Source organism: Lepidochelys kempii, chromosome 3 (assembly GCF_965140265.1).
Source record: "Lepidochelys kempii isolate rLepKem1 chromosome 3, rLepKem1.hap2, whole genome shotgun sequence".
NCBI lineage: Eukaryota > Metazoa > Chordata > Testudines > Cheloniidae > Lepidochelys > Lepidochelys kempii.
In genome coordinates, this window is record NC_133258.1 from 87,071,646 (window position 1) to 87,084,746 (window position 13,101).

Genomic DNA, 13,101 nt, shown 5'->3' on the forward strand with positions numbered 1-13,101 from the left:
GCTATTTGTAGCATCCTCAGGAAGGCTCCCTGATGGGAGATTAGCTTCTTCTAAGGGATCGGCAACCTTTGGGAAATCCGCTGGTGGGCCAAGGACAGTTTGTTTATCAGCAGTGTCCACAGGTTTGACCGATTGCAGCTCCCACTGGCCGCAGTTCGTCATTCCAGGCCAATGGGGGCTGTGGGAAGCAGCAGCCAGCACATCCCTTGGCCCGTACCACTTCCCCCAAACCCCATTGGCCTGGAATGGCGAACCGTGGCCAGTGGGAGCTGCAATTGGCCAAACCTACAGACGCTGCAGGTAAACAAACTGTCCCGGCCCACCAGCAGATTTCCCTGACAGGCTGCGTGCCAAAGGTTGCTGATCCCTGTTCTAAGACCTATCGTTCTCTCTAATGGCCCTTTCCAGCCAGCCATCTAGACTGATTGCATTCTGTTTAGTAGGCGTTCCCCAAGTGTAAACACATTTGTGATAGGTATATAGACAATATTCCTAACTTTAGATACTAAAATGATACATGCATACAAATAGGATAAGCATATTAGCGAATCATAACATTTTCAATGATATCTTACATGATCTATCTTGCATAAAATCATAGAATCATAGAATATCAGGGTTGGAAGGGACCTCAGGAGGTCATCTAGTCCAACCCCCTACTCAAAGCAGGACCAATCCCCAACTAAATCATCCCAGACAGGGCTTTATCAAGCCTGACCTTAAAAACCTGACCTTAAAAACCGCAGAGGGCGGGGGTGTTCGGTTTTTTGCAATTAGAAAGTTGGCAACTCTAATTACTACCTTCATTAAACCTGCCTTTCTTTTTTCCTTTGTGACAACTTCCAAACCAGTATAGTGAACAGTATCCAATTAACAATACTTGTATAGCATATTTCACCTCAGGATCTCAAAGTGCTTTATAAACATTAATTAAGCATCATAACACCTCTGTAAATAGTATAATCCCCATTTAAAAGATTACTAACCAGTAGAAAAGAGAACTTCAGGTCTTACAGGCATAGAACTGAGTGGGAAACAGTCTTCCCATCTCATGAGAATGTTTACAATTTTGAAAAAAATTCCATTCCCCAGTCAAGATGAAAAATCAAAATCTCAAAATATTTTGTGAACTGAAAATCTAAAAAAAATTCAGATTGGGTCAATCAAAACCTTATGTTTCAAAAATTTTGAAATGTTTCATTTCAGTTTTAACTTTTCTTAGATTTTACCTTTTAAAACAACTCAAATTTCAAAATGAAAAGTTATTTTGAACCTAAAAATAAAATCTTTCATTTTGAAAATATCCAAATGAAACATACGGACAATTTCAAACTATTTTTTCCAATTCTTTTTCAAAATGGGACATTAGTCAAAACCACCCCTTTCCCACAGAAAGTTTTGGTTTTGATGAAGTGGCATTTTCTGATGAAAAACATGTCAGCAGTAAATTCCCAACCAACTCTTTATACGCACACACTCCACACGCCCACATTGGGAGCAGTATGAAGCCATGACTTCCGAAGGGAAGCACTGGCAGTATTCTGCCTCCAAGAGCTGCCCGTTGTGTAGGGGAGTGCACAAACTCATACCTTCTTTGAGGAATGCTGCATTCTGCCCCCGATTCAATTGGGAGGCATGCAGGGAGGGACCACAGCCATAGCCCTGCCTACTTTCCATCTCTCTGCACTCTTTTGTGTGTGTGGTACACCCCGAAAATAGTTACATTCAATTTCTAAAATATAAAATAACAACTACTTATTAGGCCCAAATGTTATCTGTGGATGCATTTATCTCCCATTGAGTTTGATGGTAACTGTGCACACATTCAAGGACAGAATATGGCCTTTAACATTTAAAAAACATATTATAAACCCTGAAGTACCGAAGCACTGAATTCTGTCTACCCATTTCCTGAAAAGTATATTAGTGGCTTTGAATCCCTTGAATAAATTAGCATTTTGTAATTACCTCTAATGTACTTTCTATCCAGCACCATCTTTCAGTACTCCTGATTTTAAAGAAGTTAATTAAGAACATGAAAAATCCAAGTCAAAAGAAGCCCTGTCAGCAAACATAGTTGTTTAGGGCCTTAGACATTCATAAAACAAAGGACACTAAGTTATTCCTCTTTAGCAATCATAAAAGGAGCCAGTGCTGGTTGGTGTATTACATCTAATGATCTCCGCTGGGAGAAACACAAGTCAGTGTGCCACATGCAGCTTAATAACCTGAGCAATGCTGTAAAATAATTCATTTCTAAACATCCACTCTGCTGTAACAAGAATTGATTGCTAGATACTCACACATTTAATGAATTATGGCAAACCTTCCAGCTGATCAAACCCTTACCTTGGGTGGAGTGGGGGGAAATGTTGGGCCCCTCAAATTTAGTTTTATTACCCGAGTAATTTAATTTGCCTGTATATGTAACTTAGAGCTTCTCAAGCTGGGGGGAAGGCTGCCCTGGGGTGGGGAGCGAAATGTATTCTGGGTGGGACGTGAGAAGCGTTAAGGGGAAAAAACATAGTGCACACATTTTACCCACGACAATCAACTATTAGCAATGTTTGATTCCTCCAAACATATCAGGTGCTCAGATGGGAGCTGTGCATTTGACTCTAGATGGCGCTGTGCATTTTGACAGATTTCTGTTAAGCGTGCATAACATTATACAAAGTCGTTGCCATCTGTACGTGAATCTGTTTGCTATGATGCAGTGTTTACATTTAACTGTAAGCATGGACCACAATCACAGTTTTGCTTTGTTCTTATTGCAATGGATCGTTGGCTTCATTTGAATCAATGTCTTACTGTTGCTAATATTTTGTGAGAGTTGTATGTTGATTTTTTATTGGTATATGTACTTGTGGGGTGGGACGGGGAGGCCTAAACTGCTACAGACACAAGGAAGGGGCATGGTCAAATAAGTTAGACTACCACTGATCTAATTCATGTGTAGTTTTGTTACCTAGAATAAAAGAGAGAGACATATCTCATATCTCCTATCCATGCAGTATCCGCTCCAGGGTCTCATAGCTTTGTGACTTGTTACAAGCTTCTTAGTGTAACCAGCCCCACATACAGCATCATGCAATTATTTCTGTTTAAATATCAAGGTTTATTAAAATGAAAGGATACAAAATCATACAGGGAAGGAGAACAGTTAATAATCAATGACCAGATTGTGGCAGCCTCTCTGTAAGGGATTCCACTCAAGTAAAGGACAAAGGCCTACATTTTCAAAGGTTTTTAGGCACTTGTTAACGCCCATTGATTTCAATGGGAGTTAGGTGCCCAAATACCTTTGGAGGATCTGGGCCAAAGCTCCTATTTATTTCAGGAGCAGATTCAGATCTCCAGTGTTCAAGAGTGGTGGGCAGGGGCAAGTAGCTTCTCTCCCTTGCAATCCAGCTCAGAGACTCTCCACAGCTGTAGTCCTAGCACTCCCTCAGAGTACAAGGACTACTACTGCTACAACCACCAAAAGGAGTCGGGAGGGTGAGGGGAGAGAGTCGGGCCATGACTACCCATGCATGTGGGTCTGTGTGTGTGTTTACTTACTTAACATGATCTATTAAATACAAACTGTTCAACAACAGAATTCTTATTTTAATTGGGTAAATCTTATTTGTCAAAGGCCAGATTCTGCCCTTGAATTGGATATTCATACACAGCTCCCATTGGTATCAGAGACTCAGAATTTGTCCTTAAAGGGATGGTTTTGGTTTTCTTTTGCAAATAGTATAAACAGTACTCCTGGGGGAATTCTGTGCCAAAAAATTAAAAAATCTGCACACAATATTTTAAAATTCTGCATATTTTATTTGTCAAAATAACATTATATAATCACTCCTGTTTCAAGTATTTTGGTAATTTATTTCAAAATACCTGTCAGCAAATATGTCAACAATACAAACAACAGCCTTCCCTCCCCACAGAGCCCAGCTGCGGGGCACCCTCCACACACTATCACCCCCCTCCCTACAGAGCCCAGCCATGGGACAGACCACAGCCAGGACTCCAGCCCCCACAGAGTCTTTACTTTCACCTAGCTTCTTTACTGTCGCACAGGGGAACATGGTGTGATGCGGCCCTGCCCTTCCTCACCCTTTGCCAGAGCTGGCTGAGTCTCCCAGGACCTCTCCCATCTCTGGGAGAATGAGGATCAAAGAGCGTGCAGCCTCCAGTCCTGCCAGGCTGGGCGCTCCACTCACTGTGAGCTGGGTTCTGCAGAGTCCAGCAGCCTCAAGTGATGACCAGAAATTCTGCAGGAAAAACAGGGAATTCTGAAAAATTCTGCATTGTGCAGTAGTGCAGAATTGCCCCAGGAGTAAAACAGGACATACACAAAATCACACCAAAACCAGTATATTGAGAGATGGGAATAAATTAACTAAAGAAGTAGAAACGTTGGGAGTTTCAGCTGGTTCTTCCATTTGGGGGTTGTTAGAACTGGGTTAGCTCCTTCACGACAAGAGTCTAGTAGTCCATTTCCTCAAATCAGTGGAATACACTAGAAGTAAAGGGATTCCATGCTGAGGTTCTTTGCTGTCACGTTTCTACATCTTCACCATCCACCACCAGCTTGTGTTATGGACCGGGATGTAGGCAGGTTTGCCTAATACTGAGAGCAGGAGTTAGGTCTAGGGGGCAGAGCAGGCATCCAGGCTGGGGAATGAAGCCAAGGGTCGGCATCAGAGTCAACTGCCAGTTACCAGAGCCAGCGGTCAAACCAGGGTCAGAATTAGGAAATGAAGCTGAGGGTCAGATCCATGGTTAAATGTGAAATGCTAGAGCCAAGGGTCAGAGTCAGAGGCCAGGCTTGGAGCCCGGACTGGTAACTAAGGATTGGAGGTGAGCTGTAAGGGCAGGAACTGGAGGAGAGCCAAGCATCAAGCATGGAACAGGAGCACAGTTGGAACACGAGTGAAGGCAGGGGTGAAGCAGAAGCCAGGAACAGAACAGGAATAATAACAGGGTTGTGTGCAGGGTGCAACCACCACAGGAAACCACCTTGTTGCTCAGACAAACTTCCTGTTCCTCCTCCTGCCTTAAATGGCATAGCTGGACCAATCAGTGGAGCCAGGCCATCCTGGAATTACAGTGTCCATAGGCCAGACCATGGAGGACATGATGCCTTTCTCTACATGAGACCTGATCCTGTATGCTTCACACAGAGAAAACTCCCACAGGCTCCAAAGGACCAGAGGCAAAATCAAGACTGACATTTCTCTATTTCCAGGAAGGTTTAGTAAGGAAGCATAGTAAAAATCTTCACAAAAGGTTTTAGTTTAAACATGCCTCTTCTTAATTTTAATCTGATCAGCACAAATGACTGACTGCAGAACAATCCTGCACTCAAAAGTTATCAGTTGGCATTCAATTCTTGTGTATGATGGATACACCGTGTAATAAAATCCAAGGACAAAATCTCAACCTAGATAAATTGTTGTAGCTCAGTTCAAGTCAATAGAGTAACGACAATTTACAGCAGCTGAGGATCTGGCCCCATAACATGAACTTCTCATACTTCATCTGTCCATATTCTCATGGCTGTGCTTTCTCTTCTAATTCACAGTAAAGCCCAGTACAATCAACAAAAATAATTTATTATTTATTAACTGTATTATGGAAGTGCCTAGGCTAGGGACCTCAGTCAGAAAGCAGAGATCATTGTGCTAGCCACTGTGTGTGTGTGTGTGTGTAAATGAAAATATGCTCTCAAGGGTTTACAGTCTAGTTCGTCTTTTTTAAATTTGCTCTAATCATGCTATTGAGACATACTTCAATAATTCAACCATCACAATCTGAAATGAACATTATCTCTCTCTCAGTTTTCTAAAAAATATGAGGGATGGAGTCTTCTCTAAATTCTAAGAGTAGAATTTCATAAAACTTGAGATCAATTGTTCTTGTCCCTATACTCTTTTCAATCAAGGCCAACCTAGGTCCATTTGAACTGGTGATCTAAAGGTGAAAGACTCCATGTCCCATTTCCAATCCACTGAGCCATTTATTCTCAAAGGGTGCTGTGACATTGCACTCTATATGATTTTATGAAAATATGCCAATAAGTTTGAATATAATGTAACTGAAATATGCTTCATCCAAAAGATCTCTTGTAAGGTATCATTACAAAGCTTATAATCTACTGAGTGTGGTCATCCTCTTTGTATAAATGTATCACTCTTGTATCTGAAACTAGAAATATGAAATATAACTCTGAGGGCCTATTGTAATTATGCAAAGTGTGGGCTATTAATGGTGATTTGGAATCTTGATGGCTCCCATCAACCACAACAATTGACTGCAGATGTCTCTGTTGTACCTATAAGTCTTCCTGTATACGTGTGTGCTGGCAAGTGGGTAATGAAGTCTTACAGTGACATGTGATCATGTCACCTGAACTGAAATCCATCTTTTATCTGGTGCTTTTCCATTGAGAAGGAGGGGGTGGGAACCCAGAGAGGGACAAAGGATTCCCGCCTTATGCAAAAGATATATAAGTGGGTGGAACAGAACAAAGGGAGGCAGCCATCATGAGGAATCTCCTAGCTACCACCTGAGTTGGAACAAGGGCTGTATCAGGGGAAAGGATTGTGCCCAGACTAGGAAGGTGTCCAGTCCGTGAAAGAAACTTATTGAAACATCTCTAAGTGTAAGATTTTATCTGTATTCAGTTTTATTGTACTAGACTTAGACTTGCGTGTTTTATTTTATTTTGCTTGGTAATTCACTTTGTTCTGTCTGTACTACTTGGAACCAATTAAATCATACTTTCTGAATTTAATAAAAATCATTTTTACTTATTAATTAACCCAGAGTATGTATTAATACTTGGGGGGTGGGGAACAGCTGTGCATATCTCTCTATCAGTGTTATAGAGGGTGAACAATTTATGAGTTTACCCTGTATAAGCTTTACACAGGATAAAACAGATTTATTTGGGGTTTGGACCCCATTGTAAGTTGGGCATCTGAGTGTTAAAGACAGGAATACTTCTGTAAGCTGCTTTCAGTTAAGTGTACATCTGTTAGGGGACATGATTCAGACCTGGGTCTGGGTTTGCAGCAGGCTAGCGGGTCTGGCTCAAACCAGGCAGGGTACTGAAGTGCTAAGGTGACAGGGCAGGAAAGCAGGGGCAGAAGTAGTCTTGGCACATCAATTGGCAGCCCCAAGGGGGTTTCTGTGATCCAACCTGCCACAGGTGCATTATTATGAATGTCATTTCAGTAACAATAACAATATTTTATGCTTTATATTTTATGTAGTACTTTGAAAGGTCCCAAATCATTCACAAGTTTGAAAAAGAAATAACCAGATATATAAAGATTACTCAGATCAGCAGCACTGCAATGCAGCCATACCTCAGGTGCAAAGCAGGAACACTTTAACAGTGTACATTAAATAACAGGGGTGTTCATTGGAGGAAAAAAAATATTGCATCCAATAAAACTAAGGGAGGATTTAGGTACGGCCATACTGGAGCAGTCCCTGTATCTGGTCTAGTATCCCGTCTGTGACAGTATTGAACAGCAGATGCTTCAGAAGAAGAAAAAAGAACCCCGCAGTAGACAGATGTGGGATAATCTGCCCTCCATCAAGGACTCATCCTGTGTACATTTTTACATTTTTTTAACCAAAAAGTTAGAGATTGATTTAAGACCAGAAACATAAAGTTTTATCTCCCTTTCAATATTCTTTTTGTTAGTGAAGTTGGAATTCGAACAGAACATATGGGTTAACTTGAGGGGAAAAGTGCTAAGAAATCTTAATTACCACAAGTGAGTGGGACCTAGGATTTAATCTGAAACATGGCACTTCTGGTGCTCTGTAGCATCATTACATTATAGTACCAGTTCCAGAAATCTTATGATTCCAAACAGCAATCTGAAACACATCAGTTCAAATGTTCTGTTTTTTAAAACAATGTTGATTCAATAGGAGTGATAGCAAGGACAAAGCAGTCTGTTCCATTTGATTTGTAACATTCTTCCATTAAACTTCTGCTGCTCCCTATGCACTTTAACCATGGGAAAAGTAAAAATTCACACAGATTTCTCTTGCAGTTCTTGGATAAATGTGGATTTAACTACTTAGTAGCTAAAATGTCGGGTGACTACATTGAAAATTTTAGGGCAAGCTGCATATTTGGCATTGTCTAGTTTGTTTGTTTGTTCAACAATAGGAGCTCTAAGCATAGCACAATTGCTGCTCCATCCTAACACAGAATACTGCATACATCACATTTCACAGGCTGCCAATGCTATCAGAACCAAACAATGCAGGATTAAATAGGTATGTGGTAAATGAAAAGCTATATAGTAACTCCAGAGGCCAGGAAAGCAGAATTGGGTTATAATTAGGCCTGCACTCCTATGTAAGTAGAGTTGTCACAAAGGGGTAATAAATGAGGCTTACTATCCAGACCCCTATTGAATTGCAATATGTTGGTAGCAGAAAAAAACCCTCACCTGATAGAAAAATCTTTGTGGGCAGGGAGTGCGGGTGAGGGTGGAAAGTTACTTCCCTCTAATAGGAAGTTCTTTTCCAGAAACTAGCCTCTGATTAGAAACTCTGAATTGTTTCCCCAGGCCCTGCTTTCTTTTCACTCTTGAACACAAGAGCCAGATCAAGCCTCAAATACAGTGTAATAATTTAAGTTCTGTGTACCTGTGAGCATCAGAAAAATATGTAGGTATGTATACACTGCTACAAGCATGTTGTATTTTCTAGGGAGCTGGAAATCCAGTAATCATATAACCATCTTGCAAATAGGACTGATTTTGTTTTTTGTTTTTAATGCAATAAATAAATGAAGTCAAGTTATTACACTAAGCTCTGATTGCTCTGACAATTTGCGAGTCATAGATCTTCTGGATAAATATTTAAAACTTCAAGCAAATCTGTGTCGTGTTCTAGAGTATACTGGAGAGTAGCAAAATGCATATTTGCAGATTGCGCCTCAACATTACGTCATCAGAAATAATGATAATACACGTAATCTATTTTCTGTGCCAAAATGTATACAGGCACACTGTCAAGGCTGGTAAACATACATTTTGAACAATTGCATCATCTTGTATCTGTCTGTGAAACCACTGAATTCTTTATGGATCTGATCTAAACCCCACTGAAGTGAATGGACAGACTCTACCAAATGCAATGGGCTTTGCATCAGGCCTTACAGGTGTGTGTTTTCAGAACAAATCCAGATTCAGTGAATTTAAGAGATGCCTTTATTTGTTGTTGGAAAATAAAGGCATTGAGGGTGTGGTGAAAAAGCAGGAAAATGGGATTAAGCTAAAGGGGAAAGGAGAAGGCAGGCTTGAAGAGCCAGATGGCCATTCCCATTCTGAAAATGTCTGATATTCACATCTTCTAATATTCTCTTTGCCCTAAAAAATAAAAATAAATAAAAGCTAGCTGACTAGCATCAATCCTACAATAAACAAACTGTGCATTATGGAACGAATAATACGGCTAATGAGAGAGTTGTCATTTTCAGACTGACAAGGAATTATTCTCTGTAAAAGTAGTGGTGATAAAATTATTCTGAATATATATATATTTAAAAATCCTTTAAAAATAAGCTCTTTAACATTTATTTTACACAATATAAAAGATAAAAAATAGAAATACTGTCCTTGATATTATGGTACAATTGGATGACATGCATATACTGGCTAATATTAAATTCAGTAGTTTATTGTATTTACAATGTATATATGGTGATGACTATAAAATCTGCATGCCAGATCCTTAGCTGTTGTAAACTTCAATGTACAACTTCAATGGCGCTACGCTGATTTGTACCAGCTGAAGATCAGGCCCAACATTTGTACAGTAGTTTCATTTTATTTATACCAGGGATCGGCAACATTTGGCACATGGCCTGCCAGGGAAATCCGGTTTGTTTACCTGCAGCATCCGCAGGTTCAGCCAATCACAGCTCCCACTGGCCGTAGTTCACAGTTCCAAGCCAATGGGGATGGCGGGAAGCGGCGCGGGCCGAGGGATGTGCTGGCTGCTGCTTCCTGCAGCCCCCATTGGCCTGAAATGGTGAACCACGGCCAGTGGGAGCCACAATTGGCTGAACCTGCGGACGCTGCAGGTAAACAAACCATCGAGGCCTGCCAGTGGATTTCCCTGATGGGTCGCGTGCCAAAGGTTGCCGATCTCTGATTTATACCAATATATAACAGCAGTGTGATAAATTTATCCCTAGTGTAACATGTTTAACTTAAAAAGAGATTGTGCAGAAAGATCCATGAGCGAATTAGGTACTTCCCAGCCTATTTACTGCTAAAAATATATTTGAAGACCCCTAAAAACTGTTATTCATTTGGGTGCATATTTTTCTACTTTTAAAAATGCTTGATTAAACATGCTAAGGTATATTAGCATTAGGGCTCCCTGCCTGTGAGCATCATTCCCTGGGCATTGCTTTTGCTTAGTGCGATACAAGGCGCATAATGTCAATCATGATGAGTTTTGAATCCTTGATGCAGATTCACAGTTGAATTACTGCATTTAACAAAAGCACTAAAATCACGTATTCAGCTACTGATTTGCTAATAGAAAATGACTATGATGTTTTTCCTATTTTTTTTCATATATCAAAAGATAAAGAAAAGATGAATGTTTGCAGCATCCTGCATGAGAAATTAAGAGCACTGAACTAAAAATGTGAAAACTGATTGTCTGATCTAGAGGAAGCCATTCACAAAATTAAAATGGCATTATTTCTCACATAAAATAAAAGTAGAACTTGATTGTTGTTGTGTCGTCATTACAAAAACAAACAAACAAACATTTGTGCTGGTTTCATAGTCTTTTGATAAATATCACAGCCTTTGCATTTACATTCTTGGTAAACTAGCAATAAAATGTTCACTCTAGACATTCTGTCAGTCCAACAAGTTCAGATCTGGATCCAAACTTTCCTAGTGTCAGGGTGACCCACTGTAGCAGTTTATGTCAGGATTTTGGAAAAGATGGACCCAATCTTCAAAGCTCCAGCTATGGCTCTTGAGCCATGTGCAGCTCCTTGGGTCTTTGTAAGTAGCTCTCACCAGGCTTCATACAGCATTGTCTAACATAGGGTTAGGCGGGGAGTGCTAAGCAAATAGATGAGTCAACGGGAGCCCATCCCAGACTCCCATGTAACAGGAAAATTGAATGGTGAGTGTGGGTGGGTGGGTGGGTGGGAATAGAATAAAAGAAAAGAAAGAGCAGAAATGCCCCTTTTTCTTTCTAGTATACCAAAGAGGAGGAGAGACGACAAATATCCTTGTCCTTTCCAGCCCTCAGGAAAGTGCAGGAAGAAGAGAGATCAGACAGAGTTCAACAAAGTTGCAAAGAATCACAAAATAATCAATATAATGTCTTCCACATGGCAGTCTCTGTGGTGTGATGTTGTTTCATAATGAGGAAATACCACACCACTCTCATCATCTTGGAATGTCAAGATGTTGTCCCATGATTCTTTGAAGAGTCACTGCAACATCTTTAATGGTAAAGTCTTTCCCAAGGTTTTCAGTTTGAGCTTCATACTTATAAACAAACCAGGGAAATACAACCTAGATGGAGCTACTATAAGGCGGGTGCATAACTGGTTGGAAAACCGTTCCCAGAGAACAGTTATCAGCGGTTCACAGTGAAGCTGGAAGGACATATCAAGTGGGTCCTGGATGGATCAGTTCTGTGTCCAGTTCTGTTCAATATCTTCATCAATTGTTCAGATAATGGCATAGAGAGTACATTTATAAAGCTGGGAGGGGTTGCAAGTGCTTTGGAGGATAAGATTAAAATTCAAAATGATCTGGACAAACTAGAGAAATGGTCTGAAGTAAATAGGATGAAATTCAATAATGCAAAGTACTCCACTTACGAAGGAACAATCCATTGCATACATACAAAATGGGAAATGACTGCCTAGGAAGGAATACTGTGGAAAGGGATCTGGGGGTCATAGTGGATCACAAGCTAAATCAAGTGTAACACTGTTGCAAAAAAGTGAACATCATTCTGGAATGTATTAGCAGGAGTGTTGTAAGCAAGACACAAGAAATCATTCTTCCGTTCTATTCTGGGCTAATTAGGCCTCAACCAATGTTTTGTGTCCAGTTCTGGGTGCCACATTTCTGGAAAGATGTGGACAAATTGGAGAAAGTCCAGAGAAGAGAGACAACAATGATTAAAGGTCTAGAAAACATGACCTCTGAGGGAAGATTGAAAAAATGGGATTTGTTTAGTCTTGAGAAGAGACGACTGAGAGGGGGTATGATAGCAGTTTTCAAATACATAAAAGGTTGTTTCAAGGAGGAGGGAGGTAAATTGTTCTTGTTAACCTTTGAGTATAGGACAAGAAGCAATGGGCTTAAATTGCAGCAAGGATCGTTTAGGTTGGACATTAGGGAAAACTTTCTAACTGTCATGCTGGTTAAGCACTGGGATAAATTGTCTAGGGAGATTGTGGAATCTCTGTCATTGGAGGTTTTTAAGATCAGGTTAGACAAACACCTGTCAGGAATTGTCTAGATAATACTTAGTCCTTCCATGAGTGCAGGGGACTGGACTAGATGACCTCTCAATGTCCCTTCCAGTCCCACAATTCTATCATTCCTTGTGCTAGATGCTAGTTCTTCTCATTTCCCCCACATACTCAGTGCCCGACCTTGCATTCCTTGTGTATCCAAAACTTCCCTTGACAGAAGGAAAGAGGGAGAAAAAAGAATTATTTAAAGTACCCAAAACAAACAGCTCTTTCAAATTCTTTAAAATATATATTATATATTATATTAAATTCACGATCCATTTTGGTCAACTGCATGGTCATAGGATTTAAAATAATAAATTTCATGATTTCAGCTCTTTAAATCTGAAATTTCACGGTGTTGTAATTGTAGGCTCCTGACCCAAAAAGAAGTTGGGAGGGGGAGGTCACAAGTTTATTGCTGGGGCGGTTGCGGTGCTGCTACCCTTACTTCTGTGCTGCTGCTGGTGGAATGCTACCTTCAGAGCTGGGTGCCTGGCCAGCAGCCGCTGCTCTCCAGACACACAGCTCTGAGAGCAGCACAGAAGTAAGGGTGGCAATAC